General features: G+C 37.9%; 1 pseudogene; it reads right to left on the reverse strand.

Annotated features, from left to right (window-relative positions):
* Positions 1-1,883: 1,883 nt before the first annotated feature.
* On the reverse strand, positions 1,884-20,841 carry LOC105048387 (serine/threonine-protein phosphatase PP1-like; annotated as a pseudogene).
* Between the last annotated feature and the right edge of the window lie 617 nt (positions 20,842-21,458).

Below are 21,458 nucleotides of genomic sequence, written 5' to 3' on the forward strand. Positions count from 1 at the left end.
CAATTATTTTTATTGTTGTTGTTTTTGTTGTTATTGATGATGATGAAACTAAATTTAAACTAAAATAGAGACCAAGGCTCAACCAATCTTAAGTTGAATTTCGAATCTGTATATTTTGAAATAAATCAAACTCATTCCTCTAACTACTCCACTTGACTCAGCTTGATTACATCCCATCGCTAACACGAGCAACAAAACACGAAACACACGTGTCAGCAAGAATTACTTGCCATTGAAATGAACACCATGCATACCGGACTCAAGAAAACTACCAAACCTCCACCCAGAACACCTGTGATTAAATAACCAAAGCTTGATAAAGGTATTCATGGGTGTTGCTATCAATTTCCTCATCGTCTGATTGTCGGCAATGAGCGCCTGCAAAAGAAAGTCCGCACTGATCGGAGGTGGCTCCGACGGGGATCCTCCGATGGTAAAATCAGAGAGGAGACTAAGCAACAGTGAAAAGAAAACAGAGAACTCAGCGAGAGAGAACGAGAGCTAGAGAGGAGGGGTTCAGGGGTTTCGAATGGACCTCCTCCAGCACTGTTGCCTTCTCCATTTTATAGTAGAGCGCGGCATGGCGCCGTCATTAATGACGCAGACAATGATAGGAGTTGTCAAATCGCCGAAGGCTGTCAGAGTCGCTATGGACTGTCAAATCATCGCGGGTTGTCAGAATCAACCCATGTCCTTGGCAGGACAATGTTTTAGGGTGGTCACACAGTACGTCCTTGACAGGACAGTAGCCCATAGCGGTCGTACGGCATTTGGGAGGGCTGACCGATCATACATCGGTATTCGGCTGTCGGGACGTCAGGTGATGATCCGGCGGCACCGTCGGCTGGTCTGGTGTCTTGCTTAAGTCGGACGTCGGCTGCCACCCCTGACAGTGAGTCGGTAATATGGGTTTGGCTGCTCGGTCGGTCGGAAACAGCATGGGTCGATTCGGCCGACACACCTTCAATTTATCCGACACACCTTCGGTCGGATATTGTCGGCAGCCGTCTGTCGGGGTCGTCCGTCGGTCGTCGGTTAGGGTCGTCCGTCGGGATCGGTCCGTCGGAGTCGTCCGTCGGTCGTTGGTCGGGGTCGTCCGTCGGAGTCGTCCGTTAGGATCGTCCGTCGGAGTCGTCCGTCGGGATCGGTCCGTCGGAGTCGTCTGTCGGTCGGTCAGGGTCGTCCATCGGAGTCGTCCGTCGGAGTCGTCTGTCGGTCGTCCGTCGGAGTCGTCCGTCGGTTCGGCCGACACACCTTCGGTTGGATATCGTCCGTCGGAGTCGTCCGTCGGGATCGGTCCATCGGAGTCATCCGTCGGTCATCTGTCGGGGTCGTCCGACGGTTGTCAGTCGGGGTCGATATATCCCAACAATGGGGGCTGCATGATGGAGAGAGAACCAAGTATGGCTCCTACCACAGCCTGTTTAACTCAAACCGCTCTGCCTACCATACCGCAATACATGGACATAACGATGTTCTTGGTCTAGAACATGTCATAAAGAGGCTGCCAATTTAATAAAAAATCTTACAAAATGCATAGAAGACGTTGGCTCAGCTGCCAGCTTCACAGACAACGATTTGATGTTGTTGCCTATCAGGGGTTGAACCCATAAATTCGACCATTAAAGTACAGTTGATGATAATCAAAGTCGAGCTTCTGGATAACTCTACACATTTAGGCCTTTGCTTACTCTCTCAGCTTTTGTTCTTGAGCCCCAATGCCAGGGCTTGCTGGTAAACTAGGGGGAAACCGAGCCTGGTTTCACGACAACCTTCCAGAAGTCCACAACATGATAGCATCAACTTCGGATAGCACCTGTTAACCTTTTCCACCCTGATAAGCCAAACATCAATTCATATCATTATGAGCTTCAACAGGTCTGTTGTTGCCATGTGTTACGATCAACTAAATAATTTATCAGCAAGGGCATGAAAAGGACTATACCTTTTATTTCTTTTTTAAGTGGGAGGTTGGGTTTACATTATGTCGAAAAAAAAAAAAAGAGCAAAGCAGGCAATAGGGGAGGGGGGGAAAGAAACAACAGAAGATTGATGCAGTACACACCCCCTTACCTATTTTAAAGTATATGATTTAGACATAAGAAGAAACACAGGAGCTGAATTAAAGATATAGTGGTGGAAAACAGAAAGTGATGGTCTAGGAACGTATGCACCTGAATTGAGGAGGCCCCTGTACAAGAAGTAGTTTGCATTTGTACCAACGGTCAGAAAAAAGATTTGACTGGCCCACCCCAGTAGCATGTACAGGAGCTGGGCAGAAGATCCGGAAAAAGGTGGTAGCAGAATGCATAGCTATCAATGAGAACTAATGATAAAGTATTTATGAAGCCAGCACAAAATAGGTAAAAAAGAGGATCAGATTTGGAATTTTCCAATCACAAGTCATTTAAAAGTGCCAAATAGATCATTTTAGTTTCCCAGGGAGGATAGCTGAAATTATTATTTCCTTGTCTTAGGGTTTACAAAAAAATATATCCACCTGGCCTCTCAAGAATTTAGTATCAAGGACTCCCATACAAGTGGAGTAGATCCATGATAAGAGCAGTGGTCTGAAAAAAGTGGAATCAACAGCATCGAGATAGTTTATATGTATAAATAGACTGCAAGTTAGCTGAAATATTTAAGGCCTGAAGCATGATTTGGAGCTAATCAGAGTAATAAATAGACTGAAACAACCCCAACAGAAGTGGGAAGGCGAAATCCAAATTTTAAAAACTCAATAGAAATAGAAGAAAGCAACTAAAAGGCCAGAGAGTGAGCAACAACTTAGCTTTATAATTAGTGTATTCCAAAACAAAGTAGTAGAAAGAATGAGAGGGTTTTTTCTTCTGAAAGAAGAACATTGAATTGCAATTGAGCTCTTTTTTGATGAAAGTACAGGATTATATTTTCTAAAAAAAAATAAAGTAGCAATATTTATTTTCATGAAATAAAACTAGTCCAGGTTACTCATGGGTTGGTACTCACTATAGCGCGCACACACAAGCTTATAAGTTATAACAAATGTCTTGCTGATGCAGTGTATAATTCATTACCTTTCTAGGAGGTGTTCCAGGTTTCAATAAATTGTTCCCTAAGCTGTTCTTCCCTTTCTTATCAGATGGTTTAAGAATCAGAAATGAACATGTCAGAGAATCATCCACGCGCACCAGTATTATCAAACTCCCCACAATAGTTTGGGGCTGAAAATATGGTCACCAGCTGGCGCTTTGCAAAGAATTCATAGCCATCTTCCACAACCTGCCCAAATTGATAGATTAGATAAATGCACTAGGAAAAAGGCAATCAGCTGACTTAAGAGGCCCAACTTTGGAAGAAAGTGGTCAGATACAGTAGGGAGGAGATAGTTTTGTTGAGTCTATTTGCCTAGTAGGAAACAACGAATATTAGTTTGTTAACAGGGTTTATGATACGCAGCAGAAGATGAATCCAGTGGTTTATTATTTGCTCCCTTTGGCCTTCACCTCAAAGCAAAAGAAATGGGCAAGCCAGCAGCATGAATTCTCTCAATCAATTCTTACAAGCAATGTTATCAAGGTGTAAAAACTAAAGGCCACGTCAATCAATTAGTTAATAAATAAATGCTCTGATAGATTTTTCTAGATATCATCACTTGCCTGATGGGCTCGGCAAATGAGATCTAGGTCATGCTTCTGAAGGAACTCAGCCTTGTCAGGCCCAAAAGTATAAGAGACTCCTTGGTCATTTTCCCCCCAGCCTTCAATATCTTTGACAGGGTCTGACCATAACAAGTCACAAAGGAGACCTTGTTCTGGTACATCCACTGGACGAGCAATATTTTGGATCTCATCCAAGTTCTTTAAGTCAGGAGATAAGCCCCCATGCATACAGAGGATCTTATCATCAATAAGGGCTGCCACAGGAAGGCAGTTAAAACAATCAGAAAAATCCTTCCACAAACGAACATTAAACCTCCTCTTGCATTCATCATAAAACCCATATATGCGATTAATGGAAGCACACTCATGGTTTCCCCGCAGAAGGAAGAAGTTTTCTGGGTACTTTATTTTGTAAGCAAGGAGGAGGCATATGGTCTCTATGCTCTGTTTACCCCGATCCACATAGTCCCCAAGGAACAAATAATTTGCCCCTGGTGGGAACCCACCATATTCGAATAGCCGAAGAAGATCAGAATACTGACCATGAATGTCTCCTGTCAGTGAGAAATGAGCAGTTTGAAGATCCAACTTAATAATTTTAGATTGATTTTGACTAGAACCCAGATAAACATCATATAGGCACGTAATCATAAAGATGTGTCCATGTTAAGGAAATTAATGTTGCCGAGTGTTACAAGGAAAAGAAAGAGTTAGTAAGTAGATAATTGACAGAATCAATGAGAACAAATAATCAGTTGTTGTTCCTTTAGATATTGTTCAACACCTAAAGTACCATTCAGCCTAATCACCATGATATAATGGTTAAGCATAAATCCAACCTCATTAACCACTCACCACCAGGAAAAGATAAGCAAAAACATCATTTGCATAACTCCAATTTGATCAGTAGAGCTTGTTCATTGTAACAATACAGAAAATATTGTTTTAATTTTCAAATACCTACCAGAAACGACATCTTCAAATGTAAAAATATACAAAACATCAAAATAAATTTCTCATAAGTAGAGAATCCAATGCCAAGCAATTCATTTTTGATGTCCTAAATGGGTGAGATCATTCATTTGTTATTTTCATAATGGACGAGCATATTTATACAAAATGAGAAAAGCATGAGATATTGAGCTATAAGACTGCCAGGTTGCCATCCAGAAACTAAATGGATGACTTTTAAGGAGACTTGCATCAATCATTTACGCTCCAGAGGATACAGTCATATTCACTTCTTTTAGTCAAACTACTCTGCCTAATCTCTACCAAGCTCAGGCCAAAAATTTCTTTTGTTATATAATGCATGTTTAGCCCACTCCCAAGCATGGCATTTTTTAAATTTAAAAAAAAAGTTAAAAAAAAAAGAACCTACCAGTTACCATCTTCATTAAGTTTATTGTCCGAAGATGAGAATAGTAATGATAATTGTACTTAAGACTGCTGATTATTCCAACAGCCCTTGAACAGTTAGGATCAAAGTTCGTGGACTCAGTACCGAAGCCCGTGCTGGCTGGCCGATGGTACGAATTGATACGCATCCATACCAGACCGGACCAGCGTGAACAGACACAAGCAAAGGAAGGGAACTAGGAAGAGGAAAAGAGAGAAAGAGAAAGAAATAAAGAGGGGGGGGGGAGAAAAAAAAGCAGGGAGGGGAAGGAGTTGGAAGAGCCGTCAGACGGCGCAGGCTTGAAACAAGGGCGATGCCCCTATATCGCAGTTTTTTAAAAAAATTGAAACTTAAGTGAAACTGATAAACTATTTGCTGGCTTCACTGTTTTTATTTTTTTAAAAAAAATTCAAAAAAATGAAGCCAGCAATTTTGTTGCCAACTTCACTGTTTTGAAATTTTTTAAAACAAGCTCTTAAAAGTGAAGCCAACAAATGATTTGCCGGCTTCATTATTCATCTCTGTTTTTAAAAAAGGTTTCAGCAGCCCATCCTCTCTTTCTCTCGCCTCTGTTCTGTGGCCGCAACTCCACCTGCACTGTTTCCGCCACCCACTGGCCACGGCGGCCACCCAAAAACCTTGGCAACTCCTCCACCATCCCATCCTCCCTCCGGTAAGTCACCCCCCCTCTCTCTCTCTTTTCTCTCATTTAACAGCCCTATCGAGTGAATCGAGCCGCATAGGCTTCCGTGGCCCTCTGACGGCTGCAGCGGGCCACCCCGGCCTCCGACGGCATCCACCTCTCTCTCTCTTCTTCTCTTTCCCTCTTTTTCTCCCTCGGCACCGGCATGTGCCACTTTCTAAGCCAAAACCGTCCCGATTCCCCGTCGGTCCGGTTCAGCATGCCCCAAACTATCCGATTCAGGACAGTTTTGAAAACCTTGGTTAGGATATACACAAAAGCATACTATAGGTTTCAATGCAATGAATTTGAAACTCAAACAATTACAAATGGGTTCCTAAATTATTGATGATTATAAAAGTTTGCAACTTTATGCCACGTCTGAGCAGAAGCAATAGCAAATACATGGCATAACATTTTCCCTCAATCCACAATAACATCAAATATCAAAGATGTCAAGTATTTATCAAGGTTGCACCCACATAAGCCAAAAGAAAAAAGGAAATAGTGCCAAACTTGCAGCTCAACAAATCCATCCAGCAACATTTCAATTATAACATGAACTCTGAAGTTCATTAGTCAAAACATAAGTTAACCATGAGTATACACTACCAGCAAAGGTAGCTAAGGTGTCACTAGTCCCCCACTATATATCCAACAAATCAACAACACAAGAAACAAAACAATTAGAACCAGAAGCAGTCCCAATAAATATATAAGAAAAGATTGTGATTCTTTTCCTTAATCATTTTATTAAGAATCTGCTCCTGGGAGCATCAAACAAAACAATTAAAACCAGAAGCAGTCCCAATCAATATATAAGAACAGATTGTAATTCTTTTCCTTAATCATTTTTTATTAAGTTAAAGGAAATAGTTCATCCACAAATTTTCTCACCACTGAACTAAGTTTGGAGGGCTTCGGGTTGCCCAAAAAGCATCCTACAGATCTCAACAGGAGCACATATTCACTGCAGGGTTGATACATGTCTATGTGCAAACATTTGTCACTACTCTTCCAAATGTTAATTTCATGTATCAAGAAAATAATATGTTAATGCAATTCATATAGGCAGGGCTGCATCAACATAACCTGACAAGTCCACAACAGAAGATACCGCAACCCATCTCTAGTTTCTTTCTTTCTCTCTTTCTTTCTTCTTTTTTATTCCATTTTTTTGCTTCTGTTGGGTTGGGAGGATTATAATCACAGACTAATAGAAATGAAAATTTGATAACAAAAAATGGTGCATGACGGTGCAAGGAAGAGGATATTAAATGGTTTAGTTGCATTTTCTGCCACCAAGAACAAAAGTAAAGCTCGGAGTTCTCTACGTAAAACTGAAACTTCTCTCAAGTTGAATCTGTCACGCCCCGAACCCAACACCCGGATCGAATACGTGATGGCCGCACACTCCTTAGAGTAAGCCCTAAAGAATATGCAAGGCCAAAATAAATCATTACAACCTTATCAACCATAATATTTAATTTCAATAATAATTCATAAAATCTTGCATAATTACAATTTAAATTTCTTCAATTCTCTGATCAGATACTATGACACTCTATTTATCCTTCTGCTCATCCGTAAATCCAAGCCATAGCCAATCATAAGCATTCTGTAACTCTGAGAAGAAAAAGAAAGATGAAGAGGTGTGAGCCTTACAGCCCAGTAAGAATTCCCATATCACACTGATATAGTAATATAGTCTGAAAATAAAGATAAGCAATAAAATATAAAATCTTATGTTCAATATCCAGAATAATGCAAATATTCATAAATTTTCTGTCTTGTTAAAATAAATACATCATCATATGTTAACAAGTGAAACACTTTTGTTCAACAATTATTTCATGTCTTATCTTTCATTTCTCTTTTCATAATCACATGATTTTTAACCTTTTCTTTCTAGCTCTGGACTATCCAAGTCTATACCTCAGTCATCATCCGAATCAATTTTCACATAAAAAAGCCTTTCAAGGCTGTCCCAGGATGAGCTCCTGGTCGGCTGTCCCACGTACGAAAGCCCGTGAGAGACTGTCCCAGGCATAAGCTCCTGACGGACTGTCCCAGGCATGAGCTCCTGGCCGGCTGATCCACCTGTAAGCCAGTGGGAGCTGTCCCAGGCATAAGCTCCTGACCTTCTGTTCCACATGACAAGACTAGTCTATACTATATATCTCTTTCTTTTCATTTAATCATTATGTGTTGATTTCATCAAATCAATTCTGTCTTGCATTATGATCAATTCAGATATGTCATATCCATATAATTATGCCATCAATCTCTGATACATATATATTGACATAACATACTCATGCTCAAAATCAAATAACAGTATCTCAGATATAATAAATTCATCGATCTCAAATCCGACGATGCAAAACCAACGATGCAAGACCTATAGTAAAATAGCATATATATAATAGTGATCATGTACAGGGATTCTTACCTTTATCGGTAACTGATCTAAGCACAGAAATCAATGTTCTTCTTTGATTTATGAATTTCTCTAACAAAATATTCCACTCGATATCTTATGCAGACAATCGTATCTCTTCATAACCCTGATCAAATATAAAAATCATATATGAAAAAAATTATCGATAATCGATCCTAATAACACAAATCTAGGACTTCTCTTAGAATTAACCAAAATTAGGATTTGTCTAAGTATCTGGATCCTCCACTGATCCATAAGACTTCTAGAGAGAGAAAATCCATGAAGATAGAGAAAATTTTAGAGAGAGAAAGTAGAGAGAGAAAATGAAGAGAGAAAATAGAGAGAAAAATTTTTTGTATCCTTTAGACAAGACAATCATGATCGAGATCATCAAAGATTATATCAGGATGACTCAATATGGATTAACCATGATTGATGTTATCAATTTCGAATAAAGATCGGATCGGTATCTAATCTACTGCACAAATTTCAAAACAATCTCAAATCATCATATTTTTATTTCAAATTTATCCTAGGATCTGTGATGCAGTTAGAGAGAGAAAGAGAAAGATTCTAGAGAGACAAAATTCATAAAGAGAGAGAAAGGTCTAGAGAGAGAATCTGGAGAGAGAAAATATAAAGAGAAGGGAGAGAGAGGAGAGAGGAAAGAGAGAAAAAGGAGAGCGAGGAGAGAGAGAAAATTTCTCTCTCTCTCTCTTTTTCTATTTTTGTTTTCTTTATTTTTATTTTTTTCTTTCTTCTTTTTCTTTTTCTCTTTTTCTTTTTCTTTTTCTTTTTCTTTTTCTCTTTTTCCTTTTCTTTTTCTTTTCCTTCTTCTTCCCACGGCCTCCCTTGGGTCGAACAGGGGACAGACGAGGGGTTCCAGCTTGGCTCCGGCGAGGGATGGCAGCATGGCCAAATGTCCGACAGCAGGTGGAGACGGTGGTGGAGCCAAGGATGGCCGGCGATGAGGTTCGGCCGGCAGGAGATTTAAAGAATTTGAAAAACAGGGGATCCACCCCTTTTCTTTTTATTTTCCGATCATTGACCAGTCATCGGCGGTCAAGACCTTCAGGGAAGAGGGATAGAGAGATGAGGATCCGGTCTCGGAGATGATACGTCGCAACCGGCAGCGCCGGTGGCCGGAAAAGAGAGGAAAGGGCCCGATCGAAACAGAGTAAAACAGGATTCACCCTTTTTCATGGATTTTCCGACGATCCCGAAGGCCGACGAGGGTGCACGAAGCCATGGAAAGGAGGGGAAAGAAGAGAGGAAAGAGGAGAAGGGCTTACCTCCGACTCTGGTGAGGTCTCCGATGAGTATTTGAGATGAACATGATGATGACATCCACGGCTTCAACGAAAAAATTCGAGAAAAATAAAAGGAGAAATCCGGTGCTCGTCATGGCCAACCTTAGAGGAAAGGAGAAGGGGTTTTTATAGGGTGGAGGGGAGGTCGAATCCCTCTCGGATTCAGCTTCTCTTCCGATGTATTTGAGCGGAAGAAGACTCCCAGCGGGACTCTTCTTTATTGCCTCCCCTTTTTTTTTGTATGGGATGTGGGCTGATTCTGGGCCCAATTGAGCCGGGTGTTACATTCTCCCCCCTTCAAATAATTTCATCATCGAAATTAACTTATGTTGTTTGAGATATATTCTAAATATATATATATATATATACATGTATCATGTCATTCTCACACTTTCAATAATATTTTACATATTATTTATTTCTCATGATCTTGTTATAACAAAAATTATTTGAAGTCTCAAACTCATCCCTTCTTATTGATTTCTCAACTTTTTGAAGAACTGTAATATTTTGAACTTGTATTAATATACCACCATTATTTATCTAATACATTTCACTAGAAATTCATAATTATCTCAGACTACCCTTGATAGAAAAATAAATAAAGGCCAAATATCGGGCACTCTTCACAATCATCGATTTCTTTCTTCTCTTGACTTTCTAACAAATTTTATATGTAGACTCTCATCTTAAGAAAATCTCAATCTTCTATATTAGTCCAAGTAACAATATTAATTTTTTTTTTAAAAAAAATATGAGATCTATGTCAGGATATTCTAAGTTTGAACTAATATCAGAACTATCAAGCTGTTAATAAACTTGAGATATCTAGAATTTCTTGGTATTATCTACAATGAAGCAACCTACTGACAAAAATTATCCGGCTATGATCAGATTAAATCAAAATTTATAGCATCCTTTCATTATCAATAAAATCCTTCCTTATTTGCAACTAATGTATTCCACCATAATATCTTTTGATTTAAAAGATTAATATTTCTAATCAATTTAATCCATCACGCTTTTGCTGCGTACTCTGATCTTAATTTATCAAATTATATAAGTCTATCAAAGATAAAAATATCCATATATGTTAGATCAATGCAGGATAGATCCAACCTTTAAATTTCATATAAGACTTAGGGCAAAATTTTAAGTTTCTTTATCTTTACTACCTTTGGGTATAGCATATAAAAATTAAATTTTGATCTACTTCCTATATTTGAAATTATTGCATAAGTTTCATCACTCTTCAAGAATCCAATATGTTTAAAATTAATTTGAGTTAACCTTCGATTTACCTTACAATCATTTAGACAACTTCCAAACCAATCTTAAATCCAACTTGAAGAAGCTAGAAGAACTCAAGTCAGCATTTTTGTAAGCAGAATCAACTTGATTATTTCTTGTAGAGCTCTATTCTTCACAACCCTTAATATTAATCGATAAATCCATACCAAATCTTGTCCTTTGTATAAGTCATTCAAAATTTAACACTAGCAAGATATCTTAGTTCAATTTTAAGAAAAATCTAAACTTTGATTTGAATAATTAATACACTTCACCATCTTTAACAATCTCAAGAAAAATTAAAAAAAATCTAATCCAAAGATAGTAATATAAATTATTAAAGATTTCATCATAACCTATATATCATACTCTGACAAAATAATTTTTTTTTTAAATTTAACAACAATATCAAAATACTTTTGATCCACTTAGAAAAATAAACTTTTGACTTGAAATTCAATACAACTTGAAAGATCAAGGAATCATATTAAGAATATGATATTTTGAGTAACCAAAAATTTTACCAAGATGTGTATCTCATATTCTCATAATAAAATTCAAGTATATTTTTTATCTAAAATTGAGTTTCATATATGATCCTCTTATAGGTTCAATGCTCAAAAATATTTCTCTCTCATATGATGTAATTTCTTCTTAGACTATATTCTAATTAACTTTCTTTTGATAAGTCCAAAATTCATAATGCTCAAGCAATTATCATTGAAATTAGAAAAAGTATCATGATCTTCAATCATATAAGTTTAACATTCCAAAATCATCTAGTATACTCAACATAATATATCAATACCTCCCGCTTCTTTCCAGGATCAACTCTTCTTATATTCAGGCTACCCTACTAATTGAAATCCAAGATATAACTCGTCAATTCTATTATAGATATCACATGCCACTTATGCATAAATTTTATCTTAATATCTATTGATTCGAAATCTAATTACTGAATCATTTATTTTATGTCTATCATATTCCTTATGATCATAACCTAAGTTTAAATATCACTAAAGTCATAATTTCAAATAATTATAATCTTAAGCTCAAATACCACTTAAATCATATTCTCTAATGATCATAATCTAAACTATAATATCATTCTATTACATCCTTAATGATTATAACCTTAAACTCTGATATTATCTATCATACTCAATTGATTATAATCTCAAAGTTTTGATATCACTTATATGACAATCCCTAGTGACCTTAAATCTGAGCTCTAATACTGTTCTATTATATTCTCTGATATCACTCTGTCACATCCTATTGATCATGCATAAAATTTTGATATCACTTCATAATCCCTAGTGACTTAAACTTAAGCTCTAATATCATTTTATCAAATCCCAATCACTAATATCAAAATCCCCAATGATCATAACCTAAACTCTGTTATTACTCTATAATATTTAAATCACTTATATTATAATCCTTAATGATCATAACCTGAGCTCTGTTATTACTTTGTCACATCCTATTGATCTTACATAAAGTTTTAATATTTCTTCATAATCTCTGGTGATCTTAAACCTAAGCTCTGATACCATTCTGTCACGCTCCGAACCCAACATCCGGGTCGGATACGTGATGGCCGCACACTCCTTAGAGCAAGTCCTAAAGAATATGCAAGGCCAAAATAAATCATTACAACCTTATCAACCATAATATTTAATTTCAATAATAATTCATAAAATCTTACGTAATTACAATTTAAATTTTTTCAATTCTCTGATCAGATATTATGACACTCTATTTATCCTTCTGCTCACCCATAAATTCAAGCCATAACCAATCATAAGCATCCTGTAACTCTGAGAAGAAAAAGAAAGATGAAGGGATGTGAGCTTTACAGCCCAGTAAGAATTTTCATATCACACTGATATAGTAATATAGTCTGAAAATAAGGATAAGCAATAAAATATAAAATCTTATGTTCAATGTCCAGAATAATGCAAACATTCATAAATTTTCTGTCTTGTTAAAATAAATGCATCATCATATGTTAACAGGTAAAATACTTTTGTTCAACAATTATTTCATGTCTTATCTTTCATTTCTCTTTTCATAATCACATGATTTTTAATCTTTTCTTTCTGACTCTGGACTATCCAAGTCTATACCTCAGTCATCATCCGAATCAATTTTCACATAAAAAAATCTTTCAAGGCTGTCCCAGGATGAGCTCCTGGCCGGTTGTCCCACGTACGAAAGCCCGTGAGAGGCTGTCCCAGGCATAAGCTCCTGACGGGCTATTCCAGACATGAGCTCCTGGCCAACTGATCCACTTGTAAGCCAGTGGGGGCTGTCCCAGGCATAAACTCCTGGCAGGCTGTTCCAGGCATAAGCTCCTGACCAACTGTTCCACATGACAAGGCTAGTCCATACCATATATCTCTTTCTTTTCATTTAATCATTATGTATTGATTTTATCAAATCAATTCTGTCTTGCATTATGATCAATTCAGATATGTCATATCCATATAATCATGCCATCAATCTCTGATACATATATATTGATATAACATACTCAAGCTCAAAATCAAATAATAGTATCTCAGATATAATAAATTCATCGATCTCAAATCCGACGATGCAAAACCAACGATGCAAGACCAACAGTAAAATAGCATATATATAATAGTGATCATGTACAGAGATTCTTACTTTTACCGGTAACTGATCTAAGCATAGAAATCAATATTTTTCTTTGATTTATGAATTTCTCTAATAAAATATTCTACTCGATATCTTATGCAGACAATCGTATCTCTTCATAACCCTGATCAAATATAAAAATCATATATGAAAAAAATTATCGATAATCGATCCTAATAACACAAATCTAGGACCTCTCTTAGAATTAACCAAAATTAAGATTTGTCTAAGTATCTGGATCCTCCAATGATCCATAAGACTTCTAGAAAGAGAAAATCCATGAAGAGAGAGAAAATTTTAGAGAGAGAAAATAGAGAGAGAAAATTTTTATATCCTTCAAACGAGGCAATCATGATTGAGATCATCAAAGATCATATCAGGATGACTCAATATGGATTAACCATGATTGATGTTATTAATTTCGAATAAAGATCGGATCAGTATCTAATCTACTGCACGAATTTGGGAGTAATCTCAAATCATCATATTTTTATTTCAAATTTATCCTAGGATCTGTGATGCAGTTAAAGAGAGAAAGAGAAAGATTCTAGAGAGATAAAATTCATAAAGAGAGAGAAAGGTCTAGAGAGAGAATCTAGAGAGAGAAAATATAGAGAGAAGGTAGAGAGAGGAGAGAGGAAAGAGAGAAAAATGAGAGTGAGGAGAGAGAGAAAATTTCTCTCCCTCTTTTTTTTCTATTTTTGTTTTCTTTATTTTTATTATTTTTATTATTTTTCTCTTTTTCCTTTTCTTTTTTTTTCTTTTTCTTTTTCTCTTTTTTCTTTTCTTTTTCTTTTTCTTTTCCTTCTTCTTCCCACGGCCTCCCTTGGGCCGAACAGGGGACGAACGAGGGGGCTCCAGCTTGGCTCCGGCGAGGGATGGCAGCATGGCCGAATGTCCGGCAGCAGGTGGAGACGGTGGTGGAGCCAAGGATGGCCGACAATGAGGTTCGGCCGGCAGGAGATTTAAAGAATTTGAAAAACAGAGGATCCGCCCCTTTTCTTTTTATTTTTCGGTCATTGGCCGGTCACCGACGGCCAAGACCTTCAGGGAAGAGGGATAGAGAGATGAGGGTCTGATCTCGGGAATGAGACGCCGCAACCGGCGGCGCCGGTGGCCGGAAAAGAGAGGAAATGATCCGGCCGAAACAGAGCAAAACAGGATTCACCCTTTTTCATAGATTTTTCGGCGATCCCGAAGGCCGACGAGGGTGCACGAAGCCATGGAAAGGAGGGGTAGGAAGAGAGGAAAGAGGAGAAAGACTTACCTCCGACTCTGGTGAGGTCTCCGACGAGTATTTGAGATGAACATGATGATGACATCCACGGCTTCAACGGAAAAATTCGAAAAAAATAAAAGGAGAAATCCGATGCTCGTCGTGGCCAACCTTAGAGGAAAGGAGAGGGGGTTTTTATAGGGTGGAGGGAAGGTCGAATCCCCCTCAGATTTAGCTTCTCTTCCGATGTATTTGAGCAGAAGAAGACTCTCAACGAGACTCTTCTTCGTTGCCTCCCCTGTTTTTTTTTTTTGTATGGGATGTGGGCTGATTCTGGGCCCAATTGGGCCGGGTGTTACAGAATCAAAAAGGATATGATCTTGACATCACATCAGCATGGAAGATAGGGCTTTACCTAAGGCCTGAGGATCTGAGATTGTATTAGGTGGTAATAATGATATAGAAATCAACTGAAATCACCAATTTGTTGTAATTTATGCCAGCAAGCTTGTCTTGATTCTAATTAAAAATCAGCAAACTTAACAAAAGAAAGCAGGAGGGATGGATAACAAAACACTACCAATTTTACCTAATTGCATTATCCAACTTGAAATGCAAACTGCCTGCACACATCCCTGCAGTCTGGGGGTTCCTTGCAGCTTTAAGAATATATAATATAGAAGATCACTCCTCCTCGTAAGGCAGTATGTAACGTCTCCTAATATGAGTCAGTTGTCGGATTTCCTTCCCCTAAAGAACCTCTTTAATATATTGTAAAATATACTAATAAAGGAAAAAAAGGACAAAATTTGAATCCCCATGGAACCCATGCAGAAAGATCACCCTTAAGGCTTCCCTAAACTAAACTATAAAATAGTCTACTCAAAATAATATTTAGAATAAATCTACATGTTATAGTTAAATTGAAAATAAATCTCATAACAATTCATGATTCTACTTAAATTAAATAAGGGAAACTGCAATAAGCCCATGAAAAGATCTCACATCAAAATGACTCACAAATGTCGAAACAGATATGCAACAATCCAAAAAAAAGCAACTAGAGATGGTGATTCTAATGATTAATCCAAAATTACATGTTCCCTTTCTGTTGATCTCACATAAACTATTCAAAAAATGTTTAAGTACTTCACAATGTTATAAAAATGTTTGTGTGTCAACAATTTTTTGTGAGAATAAAACTTTGAGATTCAATATGCAAAATTGAAAATAGGAAAATAAGTTCCAACATAGAAAATTCAAGAAAATACAAAATCAAAGAACAAGAATTTGAAAATGCAATAAAAGCAGGAGGAAAATACAAAAATTAGTGGCCACACACCACTGAGAAATTTGGGCTTCGCACCTAAGTTTGAAAGTCTTACACCCCTGCAATGTAGAATCACACCACAAGAGAATGAAAAACATTCTTTAAATTATCCTCTCTTTTTTTTTTCAAGCAATACCCAGGATTTAAACCTTGGACGTCCTCCAAGGGCAAGTCCTTAGAGGAGAGGTGCCAATCAAGACATTCTTTAAGTTATCATTCTTCATCAATCAACGTTCCAATTGGACTATGTAAAAACCTAAAATTCCTATTTATTAAAAAAAAAAAACTCTAATTTTTTTACTCCTGAGATTTAGCTCTGGAAGGCATGGTTACTTTTCATGCAACTATGAACAGTAATGCCACAGAAATTAAGCCAATAAAGGTGTAAAACAAGACCTAGATCTCTCAATCTCAGCCTTTGACTCAAAACAACCCACTTAAAAATTAAAACGAACATAAATAAAAGGAAATACAATAAATTGACAACCAAAATTCAATCTCAATGAAACCCCAAACACTGACATGCCTCCAATGCATCATGAGATAATCTTGGATCTCGAGCAGATTTACGAGCTTCATGAGCTTCATGATCAAACAAATGTAGACAATGCAGAATTTGTTTATGCTGGAAAATTTGTTGAACTGACTTCCATATTTGATGAACAATTGAGAGGAGACAACAAAAGGGAATCTATCCACATCTGAATTAGCATTTGAGCACAAATTTGAAAACATAATATCCTGAAAAAAGACCAATCTAACATAAAATTCGTCTACAATAAATGCAATCGAATTTTAAAAATACAGTGTTCAAAGTACTATTCACAATTAAGACATATACTGGATGCTCAAGGCATATTCTGTATGCTCCAGACAATTAATGGAGAAAAAGAATTTGAAACATTTTCGTCGTTAATTAAAGGTTTGAAAAACTTTAAAAAGCATTCAAACATGATGATTTAATTACAAATATTAGGATTTTGCCCAAATACAGATTCCTTAGATTGCAGCTTTTTCGCGTGAGCTCCCTTATAAAACACAATAGTTACTATTGGAAAAGGAATGCGAGAAAAAGGAATGAAAACAGAGACAATCAGGAAGACCCATAAAGGATTTAGTAATACAGCTTTGGGAATCAGGACACGAGTCAAAACCAAGGCTTTTAGTTTTCATGAGTCGTTTTCACATTTGTGATCAAAGACTAACTTCTGAAAGAGAAATGCTTAGAAGACGAATGAACAAGAGTCCGTGAAGCATAATGAAAGGGGAGATGAAAATGATTCAAACAACAGGGAGAAGAAGAAGAAAGATTGGAAGCATAAGGAAAAGGAAATGGAAAAAGAGTGCAAGCAAAAGAATAGAAAGGGGAAAAGGGACAAGATGTGGCACTCGCTTCTGGTGCAGCTGTCCTTGGCTTCTTCAAATTGAGAAACGGGAAGAAATATCCAGAGAAAGAAGATGTACAGGATGCAAGATTTCTTCTTCAGGTCTCCACTGAGTCCATTCAACATACTTGGAAAAATTCAAAACAGGTGATTTTACAAGTTATAACAATCCACACACATCCATACAACTCTAGTTAAGAGAATCCTTCACTCACTGGGCCCTTCTTCGTGCAAAAGTAAATTGAAGAGTACCTCTCGTAGTCTCATTACTTGAAGAATACAAAATATTTGTTCAATCCTTACACTAGCTTGTTGCACCCTTACTAAACTATATAAAAAACACAGAATAACTTCATAACGATAAATAACATGCTTTACCCCTACAATCAACAGCCAGGTTAGAAATACATCTTTGCGAATCATTCTTGTTGAGGGCTTCAACAACAGCTGCCACTTTCCAAGATTTTTGTCTGTAAGACTATTTCTTTACATTCTCTTCTGTCCGTGGTATCTTACATTTTAACCTCTCCCCACCAAGTCCACCTACAACTACAAGGTGTAAATATAGGAACATTAAAAATTTCACTTTAGAGATTGAAAGCACCTAAGTAATCATGTTAGTTCTATTCACTTAAAAGTGAGCCCCGAGTAAGCAATGTGGACGTTCAATTTTGCCCTCCCTCACCTGTCGACACATGCCTTACATATCCCCACCCAAAAAACATTTTCTTAATGTGACTCAAGGACATACCTTTAGACATCTTGCCAGCTTAAAGCATCTAACGGAGTGCCAAATGATACTCCCACCAATAAAGTTCTGCAATAAATGAAAGTATAATTGTCATTTGTAAGGTAAGAGATGGAGTTTGGTACCATGCACTAATGTTTTTGTAGGTAGCAACCAAGTTCATTTTACTTAGCTTAGAGTGACAAACAACAAGATATGGAACTAGAGGGAATGAACCAAAAATTTTTGGCCAAGGCCTCTAAATCTTGTAATACATTCCCTTCAACTTTCAAGGCTCCAGAAGTTGACACAATAGAACACCTTATAGTCTTTTGGTGCTCAAATACTGCTGAAAGCTCAAAACCTTGCTTAAACCTTCAGCAGTAAGCCTTTATCCTGTACATAGAGGACCACTCTAAAGATCCAAACACCAAAGTATGACCCATTGAACTTTGAGAACATTATATCGATGGAAGCATTTTACAGAGTGAAGCAACTTTGGGTAGGCCTACCATGAACTTGGGTGAGGAAGGAAAACCTGTGGCCCTGCAGCTGATAAGCAACCTTCCAAGTCATCTCAAAAGATACAGGAATTTAAGGTAGGTCTATGGCATAACTATAAGCCAAATAGTCGCACTGAAACACAACCCATACAGCTCCTAGAAATATATGTTCCAGGAATAGATGTTGGAATTCTTCAAATCGTCCAAGAAAATCCAAGCATTCTAAAATATATGCCTCTTTTCCTCTTCTTTGTGATGTAAAAGGAACCATGCACAGTTAGCCTCTGCCTATGAGGATAATACAAACCGAATCTGCATGAAAGTAATAAATTGCACCACGAATCAAGATTTGCCATTTTGGTACCGGCCCTATACCAGTACCATGTGGTACAATGTTGGGACAAGCGGTATGAGGGTCGGTTTGGTGTACCAAGACTCGATATGCCCCTCATACCGTGTCTCGGCTCAATATTGATATGGTAGGGTATTGCCGGGTATGGAATGACATGCACTGCTACAATGAACCATGCCATAAATTTAAAAAAAAAATCGATTTTAAAGCTTACATATTTAACATTGAAAATGTCCAACAATACACACAGCCATTTGGCAATCTCAAGTAATTTTGGCTGCACCATGCATCATCCGTCCCTTGTAAATTCAACCAAAGTGTACATCTGATTGATGACCGCTGCCAATACCATATCAGCACTCAAAAGACTGTTTACACAATAAACCAGATTTTCCCCACTTACCGAATGTAATAATAAAGCGAAAGCTGACAAAACTTTGATTCCGGAAGTGTATGCCGATAACGTCATTCCAAAATAACAAATATAATCCCTGGATAGATCCCAACAATAAATTTATACAGAAAATCAGTGACTGATCACGAAGGAAAAAAAGTAACTAATAACCACTCACTAGCCCTGATCCAGACTCCAGAGTGCCAAAAAATCTGAATTGGTTTTATGAATGTCAGACAAATATCATCTGTCATAAACTCCATGAACAGTCGATTTTCTGGAGCACAAGCGAAGCATCGCCAATAATAAAAGGTAAATACGATTAAAATATGCATGTATATTAGGTAAAGAATAAAATTTCACCACAAAATCTGTGAAATGGAGTATCAAATCGCTCGTTAAGGTACTAAAAGCAAACCTACGTATGCTTTGAGACACAAGGTATTCACTTATACAAAGTTTATCGATTTATGATCAAACTTAAAACTCACAATAAGTTGAACAAAGCACATAACATTAACAGATCATAGAACAACACTAACTACTATAAGCTCTGTGATACTTCCAGGTATTCAGCAAGCTAAATTTTGTTCTTCTCTCTCTATAATTCCATTTCTTTTGAGGTTTTTATCATCAAGATTGACTCTTTTTCCCTAGTAATATAACTGATCTATCTTGAAATCCGTGACACATCATTCCAAAGTGAAAAGCTGCTCCACAACGAACTTGGCACGCAATTATAATTCCTAAAATTAGGACAGGGGCCCGATAGAGGGGAGTCATAGAGCTAATTTTTTCAATCTTTTTAATCTAGAAACCATTTCTTGCACTCAGAAAACTAGAAAGAACCAAAAAGATTGAAGCTTTGTCTATTTTTACCACAAAACTTGATCGGGGCCTCGAGCTCCAAGAGGTTAGGCTGGCTGACAAAGATTTCCTGCGAAGCGAGACACAGCTGCCGGATCTCCGCCTCTTTCAGCAGGACCTGCCGCACAGTCCGCCCGTTCCTCGCGTCCAGGAGCCGCCGTATGATGTCGTCCAGCAACGCCTCATCCATCGGCATCTCCGTCCCCGTCCTCCAACCTCGCCTCCCCTCCTCTCGAAACCGTAGACCTGTCACTGCTCTCCTCCGATCGATCAAAGGGAAGGAAGAAAAGAAACAAGAAGCCCAGTAAGGGAGCGTTGGACTTGGATTTTTCTATGGCCGTGACTTTCTCCTTCACTCGCTTTCGTCTTTCGATAAGCTTTCACCTAACCTTCTTGAAGATATGGTGCGCGGGGAACTGGCGGTGGTCAAAGGGGAGAAGAAGGGAGCAGTAGGCGTGGAGGCGACGCTCTCGTTTGTATGGCTTCCCGCCTGGAAAGGGAAGCCTGCCTAATCTTTAAAAAAAAAAAAAAACGGGTTAATCATGTTTGCAGTACTCAAATTATATCAATCGTGGGGGCATGGCGGCGGGGGAGGGGAAGGCTAGGGGCTGTGGCGAAGAGGGTGGCAGGGGGGCTACAGCGAAGAAGGGCGGTGGCATGGTCGCGGGAGGGAAGGGGGGTCGTGAGAGGGAAGGAGGGTGGCACGGGATGGGGGGTAGCCGAAGGGGGCTGCAGCGGTAGTCAGCAGTGGTGCAGTTGTGGAAGGGAAGGGGGTGGCACGGGGTGGGGAGGGTCGTGAGGGAGAGAGGGTAGCAATTTTTTTTTTTTTAAACTTCTAATGCAATGTAAACATTAGATTTTGCCACATAAATACTGAATTTTGTCATGTCAACATCGAAGGATGCCACATCAGCCTTCCAGTGAGAGAAAACGACCTGAATCCACCCCACAGGCAACATTAAAATAGTTTAAAAAGTTAGGAGACTAAAGTTTAGATTTTTGTAGTTTAAACGTTATTTAAAAAAATCCGATTTAGTTCAGAGACTACAAACATAATTTATCCAAAAAAATCATATAGGGTGGACACTATATGCCATCGTATAGGACGGGTCTAGTTTCATGCCCCCGCACCTTTTTTTTTTCTGCATTTTAAAAAGAAAATCTAAAAATCAATTAGAAGTTAGATTTCTCCTACTAACAGAGCTCATTAATTTCATAATTGATATTAAAAAAAATACATACCTAAAAA

The sequence above is a fragment of the Elaeis guineensis genome, chromosome 7, assembly GCF_000442705.2.
Source record: "Elaeis guineensis isolate ETL-2024a chromosome 7, EG11, whole genome shotgun sequence".
Taxonomy (NCBI): Eukaryota; Viridiplantae; Streptophyta; class Magnoliopsida; order Arecales; family Arecaceae; genus Elaeis; species Elaeis guineensis.